This window comes from Pan troglodytes, chromosome 13 (genome assembly GCF_028858775.2).
Source record: "Pan troglodytes isolate AG18354 chromosome 13, NHGRI_mPanTro3-v2.0_pri, whole genome shotgun sequence".
NCBI lineage: Eukaryota > Metazoa > Chordata > Mammalia > Primates > Hominidae > Pan > Pan troglodytes.
This window is the reverse complement of record NC_072411.2, coordinates 47,813,485-47,837,732: the sequence shown is the minus strand read 5'-3', so window position 1 is coordinate 47,837,732 and position 24,248 is coordinate 47,813,485.

Below are 24,248 nucleotides of genomic sequence, written 5' to 3'. Positions count from 1 at the left end.
TCAATCACAACATATTCAGATCTGAATGGCTAGTCCAATCATATCCTGAATTAGCTATTTAGAGCCACATCTCCATATACTATTAAATGTTCAATGGCCTGGGGACAGTGGTTTGGGTTTTATAATCAACTTATTATTCATTTGTCAGGATAAATTGGGCTTGAAACTTGATGGCAAGACTTCAAGCAACTATTGAACCAATGGCTTCTCATTTTACTGTTTTAGATAGTAAGCTGCTAAGTACAATGTTCATGGGGCGTTAATGTTGCTTTGTTCAGCAACCAACAGAGATGAGGGCATAGGTAAGTGCTTAATAAGAATACCTAACAATTATTTTGAATATTGGAATACTTATGAGCAGAAAAGTTATGCTAAAATTTCTCTCATCCACTGTCTTTGCAAATATGCAGGCAGATAATGATCATTTGGGTCATCTCATTGATTATATGAGCATATATAGAACACATATATTTTCTCTCTTATTTTCAAAATAGATGAAGATGCAAAATCCCTTTAAACTGGGGTGGTCGTGGTGGGAAAATGTTTTTAATACATTGCTTTTCTTTGAACATTTTGTTTTTTTTCCAACCAGCAATATAAATCTACTCCATTTTCATTTCTTTAGTGGGAAAAGGCTTATTAGAAAAAAAAATGGATAATGGCAAAACTTAGGAAAGCAATTAGCTTTGAATAAAACACAATGTACCGTAGTAGTGTATACAAATTCTAAATAAGGCTTTTTAGTTTAGAGCAACCAAAACACTTATGCCAACCTAAAAATAACTTTCTTCTCATTACTATGAACACACAGTCAGCAACACCTAGAAGGACAAGGAAAAACAACCCATAAATGGTTTCATAGATGTCCTGCAGAGAGGTTGAATTGTAAATTGTATGTTTTTAATTATACGCATTAATGTCTGCTAGAAAAAAGTGCCCAATAACAATGCTTTCTCAAAGGTAATAATACTCCAAAATAAGCTCCAAGATAATCACTTAACTGTGTATTATATAGGAGGTCTTTGAAGCAGTGGAACACTTTCTAATTATCCAGCAAATACGTTTAGAGTGCATGAAAACTTTATTCTTGAATTTTGTTCTTTAGGGTGGTATGACTATAGCTTCACCACCCATAATGCATGGTCTGGCTAATGGGAAATAGTCCTGCTTAATGTGCAATACTTAAATAAACAAAGAATTAAGAATCATTCTCACACATTGGAGAATGAGCAAGGCTTACTTGTGATTTAAGTGCCATATGTAAGGTCCATGCAACACTATAAATATCTCTCAACCTCCTCACTCCCCATTTCAGAATATAATACCATTAAGTTTTCCTTTCTTCGAATAATTTATTTTCTTCCCTTTAAATTCAGTACCAGTTTAGAACAATCTTACTCATCATTCTCATTATAATGGAATAAGTCTATAGATCATTTCCAAACTGAAAGTTAACTAACGTGCCTGCTGTGGATCATATTTCAGAGGAGAGTGGATGGATGGGAAAGTTGAGAGCTTGAGTAACCAGGAGGGCTGGATGGTTAATTCCACTGGTAAATTCTGGCAAACTGAAAGTTGTAGAAAGGCCCTGGTTACCTGAGGGGCACGAAAGGTGGAGCAAACAACAAAATACATTCCTTTTCTTATTTCTTGGACGCTAAAGCTGTTTTAAAGACTTTTTATATGTATCAAAGTAGTAGCACAATTCTGCAGCTTTATCTATCACAAGTTTCAATTTCATCACAAGATTTCTCTAGAGCCTCTAGTCTTCTGCCTTATTTGGTACAAGTTCCCATTCCTGCAAAGGTTTTAACCAGGTCTTCCTACATTCCCATCTTGATCTTCCAAACATAGGCTTTCTTTCTTTAAAATTCTCTCTTCCTCAGTCTTGTAAAGTGAAACCCATGTTTTCCCAGGCCATGGATGCCTGCGGGTTATAAGATAAAAATAACAACACTAAAAATTACTTTTATATATATGTGTATCCCCACCTGTCCTATGGAAGCTGTAGTCCGTAAAAACATTTCTTCCAGGCCAGGTACAGAGACTCACGCCTGTAATCCCAGCACTTTGGGAGGCCGAGGCAGGAGGTTCACTTGAGCCCAGGAGCTCAAGGCTGCAGTGAACTATGATCACACAAGTGCACTCCAGCCTGGGTGACATAGAATAAGACCTTGTCTTGAAAAAAAGTAACAAATAAAAATAAAATAAATGTCTTCCAAATGGTTCCGGGAGTCTAGAGAATGAAACTCTATAGTTAACGCTCAGAGCTAAATCTTTTGAACTCAACATCTTGCTTGATACAAAGTAAGGACCTAGTAAATATATGTCATTTGGCTGTCTTGCTGACCATAAAGGTAAGCCATGATAATATATAAATATATTCACTTAATCACTCCTATATCTAATTACATGAATTTAGGAAAACGACCCAACAGATTCAGAAACAAGTGACTGAGTCTTGAAAAAGATTATTCAGACCAATCAGAATCTCTCTTAAAGTTATAAAATGAATATACATATATATACACATAAATAAATATACATATATATACACATAAATAATCATTATGCCACTCATGAATAAGTAACAAATGGAAAGATCACAATACGGATGGATTATAAAGGATCCAGTGAAACACAGGTTAAACATAGGTATAGTTACAAAGTAATGATAGAAAATTATTCTTAATTGACATTGATTGAGTACTGACCACGTCCTCTCCCTCACTTGATCTTTACAAAAATCCTATGAGGTAGGTAAAATTATTATTTTATCTGCAGAGAAGAAGAAATAGAAGCTTACAGAAGTGAAGTGCTTAGCCCAAGGTCTAAGACTCAAAACCCAATTTGTCTGATGAGAAGACTGAGCTCTTAACAAACTATAAGCTACTGTATCAGAGAAACTATTTAGCGATAGTGATAGAAATAAGAAATTCTTCAGAATGTAGACACTAATTTAAACTGTGAAGCCCTACTATGAAGATGACTGAATTGAGGTCTTTACAGTCACCAGGGACCCAGTATCCTTGTAACTCCCTCCAGTCTCTGCAAAAATCTACTAAAGCTTTTGCTTTTGAATATTCATGATATCTTATTCTTTTTCTCACAGTACCTATATAGTTCAAGTTGCTGGGGACTTTAGTGGATCTCAGATTTTTTATAACATAGTACCCTGCCAAAACTGGTCCAGGATTGTCTTACTGTGCTCAGGAAGTTGTCCCTTCAGCTACTGTAATTCCCCTTTTCTCCTGGTCTGGATCTTACCAGTGATATCAAAACCATTGTAAGGTCTCCTATCCTAATCTGCCAAGTATACTCTCCATTTTATCCAAAATCATCAGTGCTGCAAAGAAATCTCTAAGACTGACCACAGTGAAATACTGTTCCCAATTTTTCTGGATTCCAGTTGTCAGCTGATCCATTTTTCAGACGTTGTGACATTTTCATGCTCAATAGAAAGCCTGAATAGGGACCCCACCCTTCTACTCACCCCTGTTCCCCTAATCTCAGTAGGACAGAGGTTGCAAAGTCCTATTGCCTTGGGCTTCCAAAATTTTTCAGAGATTCTAATGAAAGAGCTCTTTCAGCTTTTAGTCAGTCTTTGCAATCTTCCCCCTACTTCCCTGGGAGCCAGGCACGAGGCCAATGGAGCCAGGGGACAATCTGAGTGAGCAATACCCAAACCCATACAGGATTCAAAATTTCCCCTCTCTTCTAACACTGACCCATTGTCCTTGGAACATATTTGGGCGCCTCTTGGGAGTTACTTCTTTATTATATTATATATGCCAGTTGAAAGATTAAGAAAGGGCATTTAAGGTTAAGTCCTACGATGCACTATAATTGATGGTGAGAATGTGGCTTGAGTGGGAAGTTAAGAGAATCTATCTCTGTCATGACAGATAATTTGAGTGAGGGCTGCTGGGAATCTCACAGGTGAAGCAAGGTCAGACCAGAACGAGAGGTTCTCAAATACAGTTTCAGTAGTGGAACTCATTTTTTTAATTAGTAAATTACTATGAAAAACTTCAGTATATAAAAAACTTAGAAACAAAGTTTGGCAATAACACTTCTATTTCTATTTCAACCATCTCTTCTTGTTCTCTACCAACTACCATATTCCAATAGGGACTGCTCTAGTATATAGTAGTAGAATAAGTAAGAGAAAATAACATTTACCGAGATATTATCATGCATCAAGAGTTACATACATTACCATATCTAATATTCATAGAGCACCCTTTTACATAAAACCAAAGCAAGGCACAGAGAAATAAAATAATACTGACCACATGACTTTGGTCTTCTCTTAACCATTATATATTATTTTCAGAGTAAACTACCCACAGGACATGCTGACATTTTAAAATAATTATCTAGTATAAAACTAACTTCATTTTAGAAAGAAGTAATTATTATTATGAAGCATAATTCATATGTTACATGGAATTTCATTTGTGATGAAGCTAAAAAATACAAGAGCCATCTTGAAATAATGTTTTTGAGATGTGATTAAATCACTTGTGTATAACTCTATGTGGTAATGTTTTTTATGTTAAATGTGCAGAAAAAATTCTGCTTGTGTCTGTATTTTATATACCTGTATTATAAACCCAATTTTCAAATATCTGGCTTGCTTAAAGAGGAGTTGCTTGTATTATACTAGAAGATAAAAATTGGTGTGAGTGAAATTTGTAAATTCTGAACATCTGAACTTAAAATACATATATATTTATATATTACATGTAAGTTATATTTATTATATTAAGAGTCAAAGAATAATAAAAAAAATTGGGGGGATTAAACTCTAATTACAGGAATTGCTTGGAAGATATTTTATACTGTAGGAAAAAAGGCAACTAGCATTGAGCTCATATTGTATAACTAATTGGATAAAAGTGAGAACTGTATATAATATTATTTCAAAGTTCCCAAGGTCGCCTCTTTAGTTCTCTTTTAACATGTATGCATTTCTTATTGATGCTTTATGTTCAATTTTTTTTTTATTAAAGCACTTGTAACAGAGCCCTGGCAATTTCTTTTCGATTTTAGTAATTTCTTCTTCTTCCTTTTCTTTTTTTCCAACTGCTCTTTATTTTTTTTTAATCAAATCCTTTACTGATACCCTATCTCCAAAGACAGTGAGAAATCTCACAGCATTCTTTTTGGGGGAGCAGTTGTTCCTTTTTAGGTCACAAAAGTGCCTGGAGCTTTTGCTGTTCTAGAAAACAAGGGGAAGGGAAGCATCTCTGGATCTCTGGTCAACTCTCTGCATTGGTCATTCTCACTGGCATTACTCATTCTGGCTTATAATACCACTGCCCGTTACTAGATGTAAAGGCCCTGGTTGGCCTCAAAGTTGCTTTTTACAGTAGTTGTTTTGTTTGTTTGTTTGTCTTTTTTCTTTTTCACTCACAAGATTTTAACCACAGTTAAGCATGACCATTTTTCTCTTGTTTGGCGTCCACATGAACCCACAAGCCAGCCTCCATCTTAGGTCCTGACACCACCTGGGTGCAGACTGCAAAAACTCAAGGTTTTGTGGGGCCTGAAGAGTATATTATTTGGAGGAATCTTTTAAGGGTCAGAATACCAATCACAAATCAAAATTAGTTATGAAAGTAAATAATTATCTGGAATGAGAAAAGAATCTCTAACAGATTACGAATTAGAAAACAGAAATCTGACCCATGAAACAAACCCACAAAATCCAGTGAAACAAAATAATTATTTAATTTTGTTAATGTTTATATGTTCTACACCAGTATTAAAAGATAATTAGATCTTTCCTTAGGAATGGTTGATGGAAATTGATTTTAATAATAATTTTATAATTCACTTTGAGCTTCACAACTTATTGTTATTTTATATAAAATTTTAGGATTGTTGTCATTCATTTTCCACAGAGCACTTTTTGGCTCCAGGCATTTCAAACCTCTCCCCCGCCCATATGTCTCTGGTGATTAGTGTTGTAGGACACATTCAGGTTGCAATACAGTCTCGGGTCCTCTTCTTCCACGTCACCAGTGTTGATAAGGTGGATGGCAGAAATATCCTGCGAAGGCATTCTTACAGCAAGAGAGCTAGCAATAATGTAACTGTACATAATAGTGGCTGTAAGTCACAGCACTACACCCAATAAATCCAAAACAAGTGTAACTGGGACACAACTTATCCTTAGTCGGATTCCAAAAATGTCGATGGTCCTGTGGCCATTCTGACACCAGCCCACATAAGAGGAGATATGATGAAGGAAACAAGTGGAAAATGCAGGTAGTTTTAACTAATTATAATGAGGACAAAATGTCTTAATTCTGAAAAATGTTTAAATCCTATGACCATGTAAGTAGATTGATAGGGCCTCTCCTGGGCATTAGAATTGTCCTGTTTATGTGGGAGACTAAGACAATTAAGTTCATCATCTTCACAAAAAATATGTCCTTGATCCTAAACATCACACCTACAATGTTGACACACAGTTTTCTTTTACTCTTTTTTTAATAATTTTTTCTTAGGTCTCATCTCCCTTTATTTTTCAGATGTTTTGCATTTCACTAAATGTTCAGATTTCAGAGGAATGTGTAAAATAAAATCAGTAGGTTAGAATTTAGGCACTTGGAATCGACTTTGTCCATAATATGATTTCATACACAGCTTACTATTAAACTCTGACTCCTAAATGTAAAATAGAAAGTTTCATGCTATTGCATCACAGAAGAATCAACTCAGCTAATGCTTTCCCTTTCCCAGAATTCCTTCAGTTTAAGTAATGGAAATTCAACTTATACTAGGCCGGTTTCAGCCAAATAAAGTAAGAATGAATAATAATTCCTCATATAAAGTAGAAATGATGGGGCAGCTCTCCAAATCAAAGAAAACACTGCGGAAACCTTAAGAATCTCAGAACCAGGAACCAGAGATTCAATACTGCTAAAATTATTTATCTTCTGATATTTTTCTTCTTCTTTCTCCCTTTCTCCTTTTTCCTTTTGTTACTGTCCACAGGACGATTAGCCATCACACACTTGCAGAGTAAAAAAGTGCAGGTATCCCTACATATATCCTCCTTTGGTAATGAGAGACACAAGAGAACCTCTATCCTCTAGTGACACTAAAATTAAACATTCTAGAAAGAAAACTGATTTATCTTGCTTAGGTAATGCAACCACCTTTGGAAGCTGGAGGGAAGTGGAATAATGTGGTCACCTCTAAACCACTCTAGATCATGGTGTGCCATTGTATAGATGGAGACGGTTGGAGGCCAACATTTATAAATAACATAGATTCATGATAAGGAATCTATGAATAACTTCATTTATTCATTTTTCTCATCTTATTATTTGCATCTATATTACTTCACAGGCTTATAGTCTTTCAGTTTTATCCCAAATGCAATAAGACTGTGCTGTATCTGCCTAAAATTTAACTTCTAAAAATACAGTTTCTTTTAGGGGTCATTTTAATTGCAGTTCTGAATTCCTTTCATGAATTATATGTTGTTTTCTCAGTGTACTTTACTTAAATACAACACATATAATCCTAGTATTAAAGCTTTCAACAAATATGTTTATGCTGGGGACTTAAATCACAGAAAACCTTGGTGGGTAACACTCCTAAACTATTATTTAACATTTTTTGACCTTAAGGTTTTGGTTGAAAGATTATCCATAAGTTTAATTGTCATAACAAATTATCCTTTTCTATATTTTTTCACAGTATTTTTTTTCCTTGAGCTGCTCTCTGTCTATTCTAGATTTCTTTGTGATAGATGTGTTTCAAAGAGGAAACCAGAAAAGTATCCTCAACCATAAACAGGTGTACTTTTTCATAATTTTCTTACTACCTCTGTTTCTCCACTTTTATTCTTTAATAGATATTGGAGTGGTGCAAGGTTCAATGTATAATCTTCTATTCTTTTAAAGTTTGTATAGTTGTGAGTTATATTAACCAAGTATGGGATTGGCTGGGAACAGATTTTATAGAACTAAAGTAGTACGTACTCTAAAGCTTACTTATCCTTTTTAATATTTTATAGTCCCTCAATACACCATCTTTTTAAAATATATATATTTTTTATTATACTTTAAGTTCTAGGGTACATGTGTACAACGTCCAGGTTTGTTACATAGGTATACATATACCTTGTTGGTTTGCTGCACCCATTAACTCGTCATTTACATTAGGTATTTCTCCTAATGCTATCCCTCCCCCACCCCCCCATCTCATGACAGACCCCAGTGTGTGGTGTTCCTCGCCCTGTGCCCGAGTGTTCTCATTGTTCAGTTCCCACCTATGAGTGAGAACATGCTGTGTTTGGTTTTCTCTCTTTGCGATAGTTTGCTCAGAATGATGGTTTCCTGCTTCATCCATGTCCCTACAAAGGACATAAACTCATCCTTTTTTATGGCTGCATAGTATTCCATGGTGTATATGTGCTACATTTTCTTAATCTAGTCAATCATTGATGGACATTTGGGTTGGTTCCAAGTCTTTGTTATTGTGAATAGTGCTGCAATAAACATACATGTGCATGTGTCTTTATAGCAGCATGATTTATAATCCTTTGGGTATATACCCAGTAATGGTATCGCTGGGTCAAATGGTATTTCTAGTTCTAGATCCTTGAGGAATCGCCACACTGTCTTCCGCAATGGTTGAACTAGTTTACTGTCCCACCAACAGTGTAAAAGTGTTCCTATTTCTCCACATCCTCTCCAGCACCTGTTGCTTCCTGACTTTTTAGTGATTGCCATTCTAACTGGTGTGAGATGGTATCTCATTGTGGTTTTGATTTGCATTTCATCAGTGATGATGAGCATTTTTTTCATGTGTCCATTGGCTGCATAAATGTCTTCTTTTGAAAAAGGTCTGTTCATATCCTTTGCCCACTTGTTGATGGGGTTGATTTTTTCTTGTAAACTTGTTTAAGTTCTTGGTAGATTCTAGATATTAGCCCTTTGTCAGATGGGTAGATTGCAAACATTTTCTCCCATTCTGTAGGTTGCCTGTTTACTCTGATGGTAGTTTCTTTTGCTGTGCAGAAGCTCTTTAGTTTAATTAGATCCCATTTGTCTATTTTGGCTTTTGTTGCCATTGCTTTTGGTGTCATGAAGTCCTTGCCCATGCCTATGTCCTGAATGGTATTGCCTAGGTTTTCTTCTAGGGTTTTTATGGGTTTAGGTCTAACATTTAAGTCTTTAATCCATCTTGAATTAATTTTTGTATAAGGTGTAAGGAAGGGATCCAGTTTCAGCTTTCTACATATGGCTAGCCAGTTTTCCCAGCACCATTTATTAAATAGGGAATTCTTTCCCCATTTCTTACTTTCGTCAGGTTTGTCAAAGATCAGATGGTTGTAGATGTGTGGTGTTACTTCTGAGGGCTCTGTTCTGTTCCATTGGTCTGTATCTCTGTCTTGGTACCAGTACCATGCTGTTTTGGTTACTGTAGGCTTGTAGTATAGTTGGAAGTCAGGTGGCATGATGCCTGTAGCCTTGTTCTTTTTGCTTAGGATATTCATGGCAATGCGGGCTCTTTTTTAGTTCCATAGGAACTTTAAAGTAGCTTTTTCCAATTCTGTGAAGAAAGTTATTGGTAGCTTGATGGGGATGACATTGAATCTATAAATTATCTTGAGCAGTATGGCCATTTTCACAATACTGATTCTTCGTATCCATGAGCATGGAATGTTCTTCCATTTGTTTGTGTCCTCTTTTATTTCATTGAGTAGTGTTTTGTAGTTTTCCTTGAAAAGGCCCTTCACATCCCTTGTAAGTTATATTCCTAGGTATTTTATTCTCTTTGTAGCAATTGTGAATGAGAGTTCACTCAAGATTTGGCTCTCTGTTTGTCTGTTATTGCTGTGTAAAAATGCGTGTGATTTTTGCACATTGATTTTGTATCCTGAGACTTTGCTGAAGTTGCTTATCAGCTTAAGGAGATTTTGGGCTGAGACAAGGGGTTTTCTAAATATACAATCATGTCATCTGCAAACAGGGACAATTTGACTTCCTCTTTTCCTTTTTGAATACCATTTATTTTTTTCTCTGGCCTGACTGCCCTGGTCAGAACTTCCAACACTATGTTGAATAGGAGTGGTGAGAGAGGGCATCCCTGTCTTGTGCCAGTTTTCAAAGGGAATGCTTCCAGTTTTTGCCTATTCAGTATGACACTGGCTGTGGGTTTGTGATAAATAGCTCTGATTATTTTGAGATATGTTTCATCAGTACCTAGTTTATTGAGAGTTTTTAGCATGAATGGATGTTGAATTGTTGAAGGCCTTTTCTGCATCTATTGAGATAATCTTGTGGTTTTTGTCTTTGGTTCTGTTTATGTGATGGATTATGTTTATTGATTTGCATATGTTTAAGCAGCCTTGCATCCCAAGGATGAAACCAACTTGGTCTTGGTGGATAAGGTTTTTGATGTGCTGCTGGATTCAGTTTGCCAGTATTTTATTGAGGATTTTTGCGTTGATGTTCATCAGGGATATTGGTCAAAAATTCTCTTTTTTTGTTGTGTCTCTACCAGGCTTTGGTATTAGGATAATGCTGGCCTCATAAAATGAATTAGGGAGGATTCCCTCTTTTTCTGTTGATTGGAATAGTTTCAGAAGGAATGGTATCAGCTCCTCTTTGTACCTCTGGTAGAATTCAGCTGTGAATCCGTCTGGTCCTGGACTTTTTTTGGTTGGTAAGCTATTAATTATTGCCTCAATTTCAGAGTGTGTTATTGGTCTATTCAGGGATTCAACTTCTTCCTGTTTTAGTTTTGGGAGGGTGTATGTGTCCAGGAATTTATCCATTTCTTCTAGATTTTCTAATTTATTTTAGTAGAGGTGTTTATAGTATTCTCTGATGGCAGTTTGTATTTCTGTGGGATCAGTGGTGGTATCCCCTTTATCATTTTTTATTGTGCCTATTTGATTCTTCTCTCTTTTCTTCTTTGTTACTTTTGCTAGAGGTCTATCAATTTTGTTGGTCTTTTCAAAAAACCAACTCCTGGATTCACTGATTTTTTTGAAGGGTTTTTTGTGTCTCTATCTCCTTCACTTCTGCTCTGATCTTAGTTGTTTCTTGTCTTCTGCTAGCTTTTGAATTTGTTTGCTGTTGCTTCCCCAGTTATTTTAATTGTGATGTTAGGGTGTCGATTTTAGATCTTTCCTGCTTTCTCTTGTGGGCATTTAGTGCTATAAATTTCCCTCTACACACTACTTTAAATGTGTCCCAGAGATTCTGGTACGTTGTGTCTTTGTTCTCATAGGTTTCAAAGAAGATCTTTATTTCTGCCTTCATTTCATTATTTACCCAGCAGTCATTTAGGAGTGGGTTGCTCAGTTTCCATGTAGTTGTGAGGTTTTGAGTGAGTTTCTTAATTCTGAGTTCTAATTTGATTGCACTGTGGTCTGAGAGACAGTTTGTTATGATTTCTCTTCTTTTACATTTGCTGAGGAGAGCTTTACTTCCAACTATGTGGTCAATTTTGGAATAAGTGCAATATGGTACTGAGGAGAATACATATTCTCTTGATTTGGGGTGAACAGTTCTGTAGATGTCTATTAGATCTGTTTGGTGTAGAGCTGAGTTCAAGTGCTGGATATCCTTGTTAACTTTCTGTCCAGTTGATCTAATATTGACAGTGCAGTGTTAAAGTCTCCCAGTATTATTGTGTGGGAGTCTAAGTCTCTTTTTAGGTCTCTCAGGACTTGCTTTATGAAAGTGGGTGCTCCTGTATTGGGTGCATATATATTTAGGATAGTTAGCTCTTCTTGTTGAATTGATCCCTTTACCATTATGTAATGGCCTTCTTTGACTCTTTTGATCTTTGTTGGCTTAAAGTCTGTTTTATCAGAGACTAGGATTGCAATCCCTGCTTTTTCTTTGCTTTCCATTTGCTTGGTAGGTCTTCCTCCATCCCTTTATTTTGAGCGTATGTGTATCTCTGCATGTGAGATGGGTCTTCTGAATACAGCACACTAATGGGTCTTGACTCTTTAACCAATTTGCCAGTCTCTGTATTTTAATTGGGGCATTTAGCCCATTTACATTTAAGGTTAATATTGTTATGTGTGAATTTGATCATGTCATTATGATGTTAGCTGGTTATTTTGCTCGTTAGTTGATGCAGTTTATTCCTAGCATTGATGGTCTTTACAATTTGGCATGTTTTTGCAGTGGCTGGTACCGGTTGTTCCTTTCCATGTTTAGTGCTTCCTTCAGGATCTCTTGTAAGGCAGTCCTGGTCATGACAAAATCTCTCAGCATTTGCTTGTCTGTTAAGGATTTTATTTCTTCTTCACTTATGAAACTTAGTTTGGCTGGATATGAAATTCTGGGTTGAAAATTCTTTTCTTTAAGAATGTTGAATATTGGCCCCCACTCTCTTCTGGCTTGTAGTGTTTCTGCCAAGAACCTGCAGTTAGTCTGATGGGATTCCCTTTGTGGGTAACCCGACCTTTCTCTCCGGCTGCTCTTAGCATTTTTCCCTTCATTTCAACCTTGGTGAAGCTGACAATTGTCTTGGGATTGCTCTTCTTGAGGAGTATCTTTGTGGTGTTCTCTGTATTTCCTGAATTTGAATGTTGGCCTGTCTTGCTAGGTTGGGGAAGTTCTCCAGGATAATATCCTGAATAGTGTTTTCCAGCTTAATTCCATTCTTCCCATCACTTTCAGGTACACCAATCAAAAGTAGATTTGGTCTTTTCACATAGTCCCATATTTCTTGGAGGCTTTGTTCATTTCTTTTTACTCTTCTTTCTCTAAACTTCTCTTCTTGCTTCATTTCATTCATTTGATCTTCAATCACTGATATCCTTTCTTCCACTTGATCGAATTGGCTACTGAAGCTTGTGCATGTGTCACGTAGTTCTCATGCCATGGTTTTCAGCTCCATCAGGTCATTTAAGGTCTTCTCTACACTGTTTATTCTAGTTAGCCATTCCTCTAATCTTTTTTCAAGGTTTTTAGCTTCCTTGCGATGGGTTTGGACATCCTCCTTTAGCTCAGAGAAGTTTGTTATTACAGACTTTCTGAAGCCTACTTCTGTTAACTCGTCAAAGTCATTCTCCGTCCTGCTTTGTTCCATTGCTATTGAAGAGCTGCAATCCTTTGGAGGAGAATGGGCACTCTGGTTTTTAGAATTTTCAGCTTTTCTGCTCTGGTTTCTCCCCATCTTTATGGTTTTATCTTCCTTTTGTCTTTGATTTTGGTGACCAACAGATGGGGTTTTGGTGTGGATGTCCTTTTTGTTGATGTTGATGCTATTCCTTTCTGTTTGTTAGTTTCCTTCTAACAGGCAGGTCCCTCAGCTGCAGGTTTTTGGAGTTTGCTGGAGGTCCACTCCAGACCCTGTTTGCCTGGGTTTCACCAGCAGAGGCTGTAGAACAGCAAATATTGCTGCCTGATCCTTCCTCTGGAAGCTTCATCTCAGAGGGGCACACAGCTGTATGAGGTGTCAGTCAGCCCCTACTGGGAGGTATCTCCAAGTTAGGCTACACAGGGGTCAGGAACCCACTTGAGGAGGCAGTCCATCCGTTCTCATAGCTCAAACACCATGCTGGGAGAACCACTGCTCTCTTCAGAGCTGTCAGACAGGGACATTTAAGTCTGCAGAAGTTTCTGCTGCCTTTTGTTCAGCTATGCCCTGCCCCCAGAGGTGGAGTCTACAGAGGCAGGCTGGCCTCATTGAGCTGCGGTGGATTCCACCTAGTTCAAACTTCCAGGCTGCTTTGTTTACCTACTCAAGCCTCAGCAATGGTGGATGCCCCTCCCCCAGCCAGGCTTGCCACCTTGCAGATCGATCTTGGACTAGCAGTGAGCAAGGCTCCATAGGCGTGGTACCTGCTGAGCCAGCCATGGGATATAATCTCCTGGTGTGCCATTTGCTAAGACCATTGGAAAAGCACAGTGTTTAGGTGGCAGTGTCCCGATTTTCCCAATACAGTCTATCACGGCTTCCCTTGGCTAGGAAAGGGAAATTCCCTGACCCCTTGTGCTTCCTGGGTGAGGCGATGCCCTGCTCTGCTTTGGCTTGCTGTCTGTGGGCTGCACCCACTTTCTGACCAGTCCCAATGAGACGAAAGAGGTACCTCAGTTGGAAATGCAGAAATCACCTGTCTTCTGTGTCAATCATGCTGGGAGCTGCAGACCAGAGCTGTTTCTATTTGGCCATCTTGGAACGGACCACTCCAATACATCATCTTTTGATAACAAGTATTGTTTTGTAAAACATTTTTAAAAGACAAAAAAATAGAACAAGGAAATAATTGATTCTGTATATTACAAAACAAGAAAGCAAGTTGTATATGTCATTCACAGATAATTCTTAAGAAATAATTGAAACGGTTTTTGATGGGACTACTGTTAAAGATTGCTTTAAAGACCATCAAAAGCCATTTCTATTTCCTGAAATTTACTTCCTTAGAAATTTTATTCCATCCATCAAAAAAATAAAAAAAATAAAAAGACTTAGAAGGAATTATCCTGTCTTTTCTAAGATAGTGAAATATGTGATGTGGAGTTTCTAGGAGAAGAGTGAAGGTACAAAATTTAATCAGGAGTGGATGTCCTTTCTTTAGACTTATACATCAGAGACAGAATGTCCTCGGAACTAATTTGCATTTTTGTTATCAATGAAAAAGATAGTAATGCTATTGGACAGGTTACCAACCATGAGTGCCAGTAGGGAGTAATAATACTTACTTCAGGAGTTATTTTATGGATTCAGTGGGTTAGTATTAAGTTGTAACATACGTAAAGAATTTAAATTCATGTCTAAGACGTAGTAGGTGCTCAATACATTTATATGTTTTTCATCCTCAAAAAGTAATCGTTCTGACCAAGATGGAGTAACAGGAACTGAATTTAGCTTCCCACTGGAAACATAACAACAGCAATGACAAGAAAATTCAGACAAAATAAACAGTAGCTCTCAAGACAGGATATCAGGTTATGAAGGTAATATCATGTTATGAATACCTGAGAGGTGGAAAACAAACAAGGTGAGCCCTAAGTTTGCCCCTGGGTTATTGCCTCAGTGGTTTCCTGGCCACAGCACGAAGAGAGGGAACTGAGATGGAGCCCAGAGAAATTGCTGAGTTGAGGAGATACAGCCGGGAGCCCAGGGAAACCAAGGCCATTAGACTTCATGGGACAGAATACCTGAAGGAGAAAGCTGCACAGGAGACCCCTGCACAAGTGCAGTCTTCCTTTAGTATTCAGCAGTGTACCAATCAGCACATGCCTGTGGGAAACTACTGAAGGCTGGAGAATCATTCAAAAGGATTAGAGGAAACAGTACCTGGTGTGCACACAGGGCCAGGAACAATGCTTGTTCCTACAAAATAGACCAGAAAGACTCTTAATTCACAGAGCATTGGACAGCGTCCTCAGGAAGGTCTTCCCTCAGTACTGAGGAATAATTATTCCTGAGTGAACACTTCTGGACCTAAATTGCATCCCAGAACAAAGCTCAAGATTTAAAAGAAGAATAGATAGCATCCAAAGAGACAAAAGTCCCAATGTTTGGCATTGAATGTAAGATTAACAAGCATGCAAAAAGAGAAGAAAAATGTGACCTGTAATGAGGAAAATTATTAGTCAATTGAAACGGACCCAGAATGAACATAGATACAAATAATAGGAATGACATTAAAACATTTATTACAAAACAAGCAAGGGAACAAAAAAACAGTTATTACAACTCTATTTCGTATGTTCAAAGAGTTTATAGAGCAGAGAAAAAGTTAAAAAGATCCAGAATGAAACTCTAATGGTGAAACTACAATGTCTGATATGAAAAACAAAACCAAGCAAACAAACAAAAAACACTTGGTGGAATTTAAAAGGCTGGACATTGCAGGAGAAAATACTAGTGAACTTGAAGACTTAGCAGCAAAAAGCTATCTAAAATGAAACACAGGGAGAAAAAAGGTAATTTTAAGGGATAAAAAGATCATTAGTGAGCAGCAGAACAATTTCAGTTGACCGTAACATAGGAGTAACTGTTGTTTCTGAAGAAAATGTATCAAAGAAATTGCACCCAAACTTCCAGATGTAACGAAAACTATAAACTCACAAATTCAAGAAGCTCAAAAGACCCATAAAAAATAGAAAAAATATACTAAGGTATATCATGATACAATTTCTCAAAACCTGTATTAGGAGCAACCCTTAAGAAATCCAGAAGAAAAGGACATGGTCTGTTCAAGGAAACAAAGGTTAAAAAAAAGATATTAGATTTCTTGTCTAAAACTTACTTTTTTTTGACAAAAATTATCAAACCAGAATTCTATAGCTGGCAAGAAATATTTTCCAAAAATGAAGGCAAAATATATTTTATTTTTCAGACCTTCAATGCCTGAGGGAATTCATCACCAGCCCTACAAGAAATAGTAAATTAAGTCCTTCAGACTAAGGAAAATGAGAGTAGATGAAAATCCAGATTTACACAAAAAGGAAAGAGAACTAGAAATGATAACTACATAAGTAAATATACATTCCTGTCTTATTATCTAAATATCTTTAAATAATAATGGATTCTTCGAACAAAAATAATAAATCATTTGGGGTTTTATAACATGAGGAGTAAAATGTGGGACACACATTTTATGGTTCTGTGGATAATCTAGGGAGTGTTTCGAGCATAAGCCAGCCTAACTAATAATATTGTTGGAGAGAAAATTGTAAGAAAATGGTCCTGAATGTGGGACTTATATGAAAATTCTAAATTAACTGAATAGAAATGTGTACAGGACTGGTACTTGGAGATCACTCCCATATAGACAGAGGCATTGCTGTAGGATCCTTCATAGTTCCTTCATTTCCCAGTCTCCACACCTGAATCTCTCAAATGGTACCCTTAACACAATTGAATTTTACTAATAAATTGTGAAATATTAAAAATATATAATTATATATCCCTCTTCAAGGTTGAAAAACTCGGGTAAGACAAATACTATACTTTAAATGATGGCCCACAAAATATCATTACAAAGATGTATTCCTTATGTCTTAAATCACAAATCTGTGGAGAAGGAGATCAAATAGAGAAAAAGGAGGAAAGAATCTTACTTTTGAACACTTGCACGTGAAAGATTATAGGCATCACTGGAAACTGTACAAAGGCTCTGCAATTATAGATTGATCTACCTGTATATTTTCAGAACCAAGTAATGTCTACCACTCCAAGGGGGGACTTTTTTAAAAGGCATAATAGTAGTTTTTTAGCTATATACAAATGATAAAAGCAAAGACATCAAAGTGGGTAGCCTTTCAACTCATGCTCAATTAGAATAAAAGTTTGGTTGCTGTTTTAAACGTTTATGACTAACTAACTGTGACAGGCTCTCAGCTTTGCAAACGGGATGATTTTCAGTTGACTTTTGATCTGACTGACAGTTCCTTATACACTTCAGTGTTAGTTTATAACACATGAGCCCACATCTGAATACACATGTGACTAATTAGGGACTGTTTATGGGCCATCCATATAAATTTAACACACAAGAGTGAAGGCATTTTCAACTAGAGGTCATGATTTTAATGAAATAGAGCTAATTAACAAAGGCGCCTGACCTAATTTTTTGTATTGTTAAATTTTAAAAAAATGAATAAAATCTAAAATAAAGCGGATTTTGCATATATATCTGATGGAACATAGTAGATCATTTTAAAGGTCAACATTATGACTAGGAAACAAAAATTATGATGAAGGTATTTCTTTTAAAAGTGTGGTAACACTATAATAAGCTAATATTGTAGACAGTATTCTGGATCTTGATTTCTAAGAACTTTGTGTCTGAGATTTCCCAAGTTTCATAATGTGCTTTGTTTTAGAGGTTTGACTGCACCCCAAAATTTAGGTCTGGATCCCAGCTTTGCCACTTACTAGCTGGAGAATTTGGGAAAGACTCTTAACCTCATCTGCCTTAATTTGTGTATCTAAAAAAAAAGTGGGAATAATAATAGTGAAACTCTCTTCGCAAAAATTATATCAGTGAGATAATTTTGGCAGTGGTGGAGAGCCAGTCTAACCAACCACAATTCTTGCCTTTAGCTTTCAAGCTGCCTTAATTATGTCTGGGCTTAGGAAGAGCTAACTTTGGAAGATATTTAGGTTATAGTTTAAATGACAATAGTCATTCCCCTAAACTCAACAGCTTTTATAAAGCTAATGAGAGACTACCAAGCTAGGGGGAGGAGAAGAGCATGAATTCTTTTAAGGTGTGGAATGGTCATAAAATAAGAAACTTCTCCAATCACTCCTACAGATAACCACTATTGTAGATTGGACTTTTGAGGTATCTCTTCTGGGTTTTGCATGTCTAACAGCAATAGCACCAGTAGCTGACTCAGCTCAAGAAGACAGCTTTAACCCCCTATGATTTCATCTCTAACCCAACCAATAAGCAGAAAGCACCCATTTCATAGTCACCCCCACTCCTTTCCCCAAACTATCTTTGAAAAACCCCTAACCTATAAGCCGTCGATGAGATTGATTTGAGTAATAACTCCGTCTCCTGTGTGGCCTCTTGTCAATTGAACTCTTTACTGCAGTGCCATTGTCTTTATTTGGGCAGTGGCAGGAAGTATCCATGAGGTGGTTACAATAGTACCAACCTCAGGATTGCTGGGAGAAGTTAACTCACGCAAGACACTTAGAAGAGTGACAACACTTGGTAAAATACACAACAGCTATTTATTATTATTTAATAGAAACAATAACTGTCAGGTGTGAACTGCCTATATTGTACCTTAAAGAGTTATGCGGTGGCAATCCTATAAGAGGAGAGTAAAAAAAAAGGTCTTAGAACTCAGATTTATCAGTGAGATGTAATAAATTTAGTAACATCATTATTCCAAATCACATTTTCTACTGTTTCAAGCAGAAAAGACTACTTTTTTCAAGTGTGGGTTATCTGACAAGAGCCTTCCTCTGAATATTTACTTGAATGTCACCTAAGAAATACTATTTACGATGACTCACCATGCTGGACATGGAGGGAAGACCCAGTGTTTCACTGAAACTCTCCATAGATCTTAGGGTATTGTGATGTTCTCATTTCCTCTAGACACATCTGGCTTTGAGCTTTGGACTTTTCTGAACTAATTCATTTCATCACCTGATCCCTAGACTTTTATTCCATATTGTATCACATGATAATGACTACTTTTTCTAGCTTACCTCTGTGGTTCACATCACGTGCCCTGAGTCCACATCAGATTTTAGCCACTGAGTGGTAGACCATTCAGCTTCACCCCAAACCTAAGATCATCCCATTTTAGGCGCCGGCATTCTGTCTTTCTGCATTCTGTCACAAAGTCTTTTGTGGCAATGTGGGGGCTCATTGACCTGGACACAAGTGTTATCTATAAATAAAGAAGAGCTAACACCTCTAAGATGACCCTCAACCAAAGGGAAACAGGAACCTGTAGGCAGAGTGCTCCACGCTCCTGTCTTTCCTTACCATCCTGCACATTTCTGTGAGACTAGGAAGGAATGAAGGCCCTAGTGTATACAGTAGAGATCCCAATGATTCACTCTTACTCTGTTTTCCTCCTTCCTTTTTAAATTTTCTCTGCTTCTTAGAATCAGAATTTATTTATCTAAAATAAATTAACTACCTGGACACAAGTTATTTTTCCACATGGGCTTTGCCTCAGGGAGTACCTAAACTGAGTTATTCTTCCAAATTCTATTGACACAAAATGCTGGCTTAGAAGGCTTTTTCTTTAAGAATGAGGGCTGCAGGGGGAATTTATGTGAGAGAATTGCAAACCAGTGAAGGCTGAATAATTAGACACTCCTGTTCTTAAAATCACCCGGACTCCTCCATGACTGGAGACTCTCAACTGGCAGTATCTTACTACAGGCTCTACCCTTCTGCCAAGATGTATGGCTCACTCCGCTCCTCCCCAGACTTGGTCTCTTTCACCTCCCACCTTCATCCCCTAATCCCTCTTAAATTTACAAATGAGCAGTTTATCTATTATTGGTTTTCTTGGTTTATTGTAGTGTTGGTCTGTGAAATATTTTCCCGAAGTTTGTTATCTCAGTGGAAGAAATCTCTGGGACAAGAGGTTGAAATAACAATACTTCCCCTATTAGACTAGCATTGTTTACTAAATGTAGAAATTCTAATAGGGTACCCAGTAAATGGGACTTGTTTTTTTGTTTGTTTGTTTTTTCCAAAAGAAGTTTCTAAGAGATACTAAGCAAACAGGAGCCATTATATTGGAACAGAAATTCTTTGATTTTTTTCCCCTTAACATTTGGATGGTTTCCATTATCTCAGAGGGTAATACTAATTCTTTGCTGACTCAGAAAGACTTTTCTAATTTTCGGAAATATATCATAACAAAGAGTGTAGTGCTTTTACCAAGACTGCTTAGTAAAATCCATGAGGTTGCTTAAGGTGTGACTCTCCCAGACTACAAATCTTTAACAAGCACCTAAACATAATTGAGCATATAGTTTTAAATCTCTTCCAATTTCTTCATTGAGTTTGCAGTTTTCAAACATGAGTGCCTGTTATTCAAAGCTTCAGACTTTGCTATGATTTCTAGATAGAAACAAGTGGAAAAAAAGAAACAGAGGAAACTTTGCTTATTTAAATCACTTCCTTAATTTGATAGCTCAGGATATTTTACATAGATAATGTTCTACCGCCACATACTGCAAGTATCTGTGGAACTTCCTGAGAATCTGCAATGAAACGTGCTCAAATGTCTAAAGATATAATAACATTTTCTTGATAAATAATGCTTCCATGTCACATAAAATAAAACTGTCAGCATTCCTTTGTAGGTTTCTCTCAAGCTTAAGAGCAGGTCCTTGACAGTTCTAGCATTGTCTTTAAATATCTTATTGAAATGTAGATTAACACTGTGACATCTTAAAATTGTTGGAAAACCTTTTCCTTTTAAGATTTGTAGATAAGTGAGTATTAATAAGTATTAGCATAGCCACTGTATTTTAGCATTTTATTCTAAATGTTGATCTTCCCCCAGGACCTAATATTTAGGTTCATTTTAAAACACAGCAGACTACTTAAGACTATAAAGTGGATTTTGCATTGAAAGGCCGTGTAGATAGATATGTCTTCAGATCATCAATTTCCGCTACTCAGTCATTATCAAGATCAAGTTGAAGATAAAAGCAAGTGCTTCTTCAAATATCTATAGATCCAAAAAGATCTAAAATTGAGGGAAAAAAAGTATATCCCGTACAATTTTAGCACAGTGTCTTAATTTAGCAATGCTTGATAAATATGTATTTATTGATTTAAAATTATAATGAAGTCTATGATAACACAAGTGAAAGTAAAGGTAAGAAACCATGTTTTAGAGTTTGGTGTTTTATTAGAGGCTATTGACTTTCTCCTTCATTGTTACCTGCCCCCCACTGGTGGGTAGGACAAGATTGAGTGCTTATCTTTTACCCAAAATTTTCCTGCTGCACCTGCATTCAGGGTTCTACTTCCATTTATTTCTGAAGTCAGGGTAGTAATCTTATTACTCCCATTAGCAATCAGGATATATTGATCACATCTAACACGAAGTGAAGACCTGGCAAAATAGTTTTTCTAAATAAATGATTCTTAATTTTTTCTGTAATGAAATGCCAGAGTTTTGCTTTTAGTTTTTCAACTCCAGCATTGCTAAATTAACTGTATAATATTTCTTAATGATCAGTTGGGATTGCTAAATATTTGGAGTAAAAAAGCATAAAATTATTGAATATTTATTCATATCTAGAACAACACCAGGAATTATAAAAGATGCAAAGGACATAAGACATTGCCTTGCCTTTGTGGGAAAATACAGTCATATTGGAAAAACTAGGTGGATATGCTTCAACTCAATTAGAAACCTTTAGTATAAAGACAGTGAAATAAATGGGGGCAGCAACAGAAATCAATATTGGTTGCATTTGGGAGAAGGTAGAAAATGAATAACTAGGAATCAAGATTTGGGAATTATAATTTTTCTGAAAACCTTGGTGGCATTTATTTAAGTACAGAACTCACATTATTGGAGAATCTGTCGAGAAATACCCCAGGTTTTATACATTTACTGAGACATGCTATTACAGCTTCATATTTATCTTATGATTTGTCATCTTTAACTTTGCCAAGAACAATTATAGAAATATTGTATGATGAATGTTAATACATAGGATTGTATTAATGTAGGATGGATGTTAATACATAGCAAACACAAGGAAGGGTAACCTGCTCATGAAAGTGCTGGAGATTACGTGTTAGAGCTAGTGCCTTTTCAAAATTATATGCTCAAGAGGAATTCCCCTAACAAATTGCTTTTTACCAAATCATTTTCAGTAAATTAGAAATTATACCGACATTTTATTTTTAAATGAAGGAATGAAATATATAGCCACTTTTATCTTTATGCATATATATAAATATCTTTACATACATACATATGCATATTCTTAATTGTCATGTCAGTTTGTTGAAAAATTGCATCAAAAATACTTAAGAGATCATGAGAGTTATTTATGCCCCCAAAGGTATAGTATTTAGCTGAGTAATTTATTATTATTAATTACTTATCTATAAAATAGTAGATTTTAAAATAGAATTATCTGGCAAAAGTGGTGTTAAAAAAAAAAAGAATGTGTCACAGAAATGGAATTACTTCCGTACTGCAACAGGCAGATGCACATCAAATGTATATAAACATCTGAGTACAAATGAGAAAATATTGGCCTCATTTCCAATGAAATGGAAACAAGATATTAAAGAAACTTTATCAGAAATGAAACAGAAAAAGATCAGAGCCAGGTATGTAGAATCTCAAAGGCCTACGAGCCAAAGAAAAGTAATTTAACTTTAAACTACTCAATGAAAATGACCATATTCCTATAGAACTGCTGAAATATACAAAATAGTAAATGTTTAAATTGTAGAAAATAATTTGTTCTTCTATAGTATCCAATAATGAGAATACACTAAAGCACTTCCTTGGGAAATATTTCCTCTCCTCAAATGCAAGATTAGATGTGAGTAGATTCACCATAAAGTCGTTCATGTTTGAGCTTTAAAAAGGAAGACATACTTGGTTGGCCTAATCAAGGTTAAATTTGATATTTAAAAGGATTAAAAAACTCAAGGAAAAAAAAAAGACGTAGTCAGCCTTGGGCAAAGCAACACATTTTATGAACACATCTTGAGTTCTTAATTAACATATAATAAGTGAATTCCATGATTTAGGATTAATTATCCTAATTCTTTTTTTTCATAATCTAGGGCATTTGAAGATTAATCATTCCAATAATCCTTTCGAAAATCTGGACCAGTAGAATTACCTGGGAAGCTTTTAAAGCTATAAATCTATCTTCTGAAATTCATTAATTCATCCAATATTTATTTAGTGCTTATTCTAGTCACATTGATAGGGGACTCAGAGATGATCATAGATGATGCCTGCCTTCACAGAGCTCACTCTAGTAAGGAAAACAAGTTAAGAAAATTTATTTTTGCAATAAAAATTTTACAAATTTAAAATGGGGAGTTTGGAACATACAGAAATAAATAATAATCAAGACACTTTAATCAGAAGAACTTAATACAGATTTCATCCTAAGAAGGGAACTCTGACTACTGTGTGCAGAATGGATTTAAGGATTGGTTTTGGTGAGAGAGAAAGCTGGGAACTCTTACTACTGTGTGCAGAATGGATTTAAGGATTGGTTTTGGTGAGAGAGAAAGCTGGAAACTCAATTATAAGGCAACTGCAGTAGACAAGGTAATCAGACTCCAAAATGCTGACAATCATGAATGGCATAAAAACTGCTCTTTTGTCTTTCAACTTCCAATTTTGTTGAGCTAGTGGGAGATACCAGCCTGAGAAAGGAGAGTGGCAGCAGAATGAGTTGGGATATTTATTCCCCCTGCTCCTTCCTTGCTTCAACTTTTCTAGTCTCTCTCTCAAAGGCAACACCTTATCTCAGACAGTTCTTACCATCAGGCTATCCTGTCTAGTTTCCAGTAACTGTTCCCTTCCATTGTCCCTTTAGCCTAAATTGTTATAGTTCCCTGTTGCTCCTAGCCTTGAGGTCTTGAAGTATTTCTTTTTGTTTTCCTCAAACCTAATTATATCTTTTAAATATGTTTTTATTAAACTCCCTCTTCACGTTACTTACTTTGAGCAGGCTACTCTTTCCTGGCAGGCCTCTGAATAATACATGTGGCAGTTGTGGAGGAAAAGAGATGTGGACATACT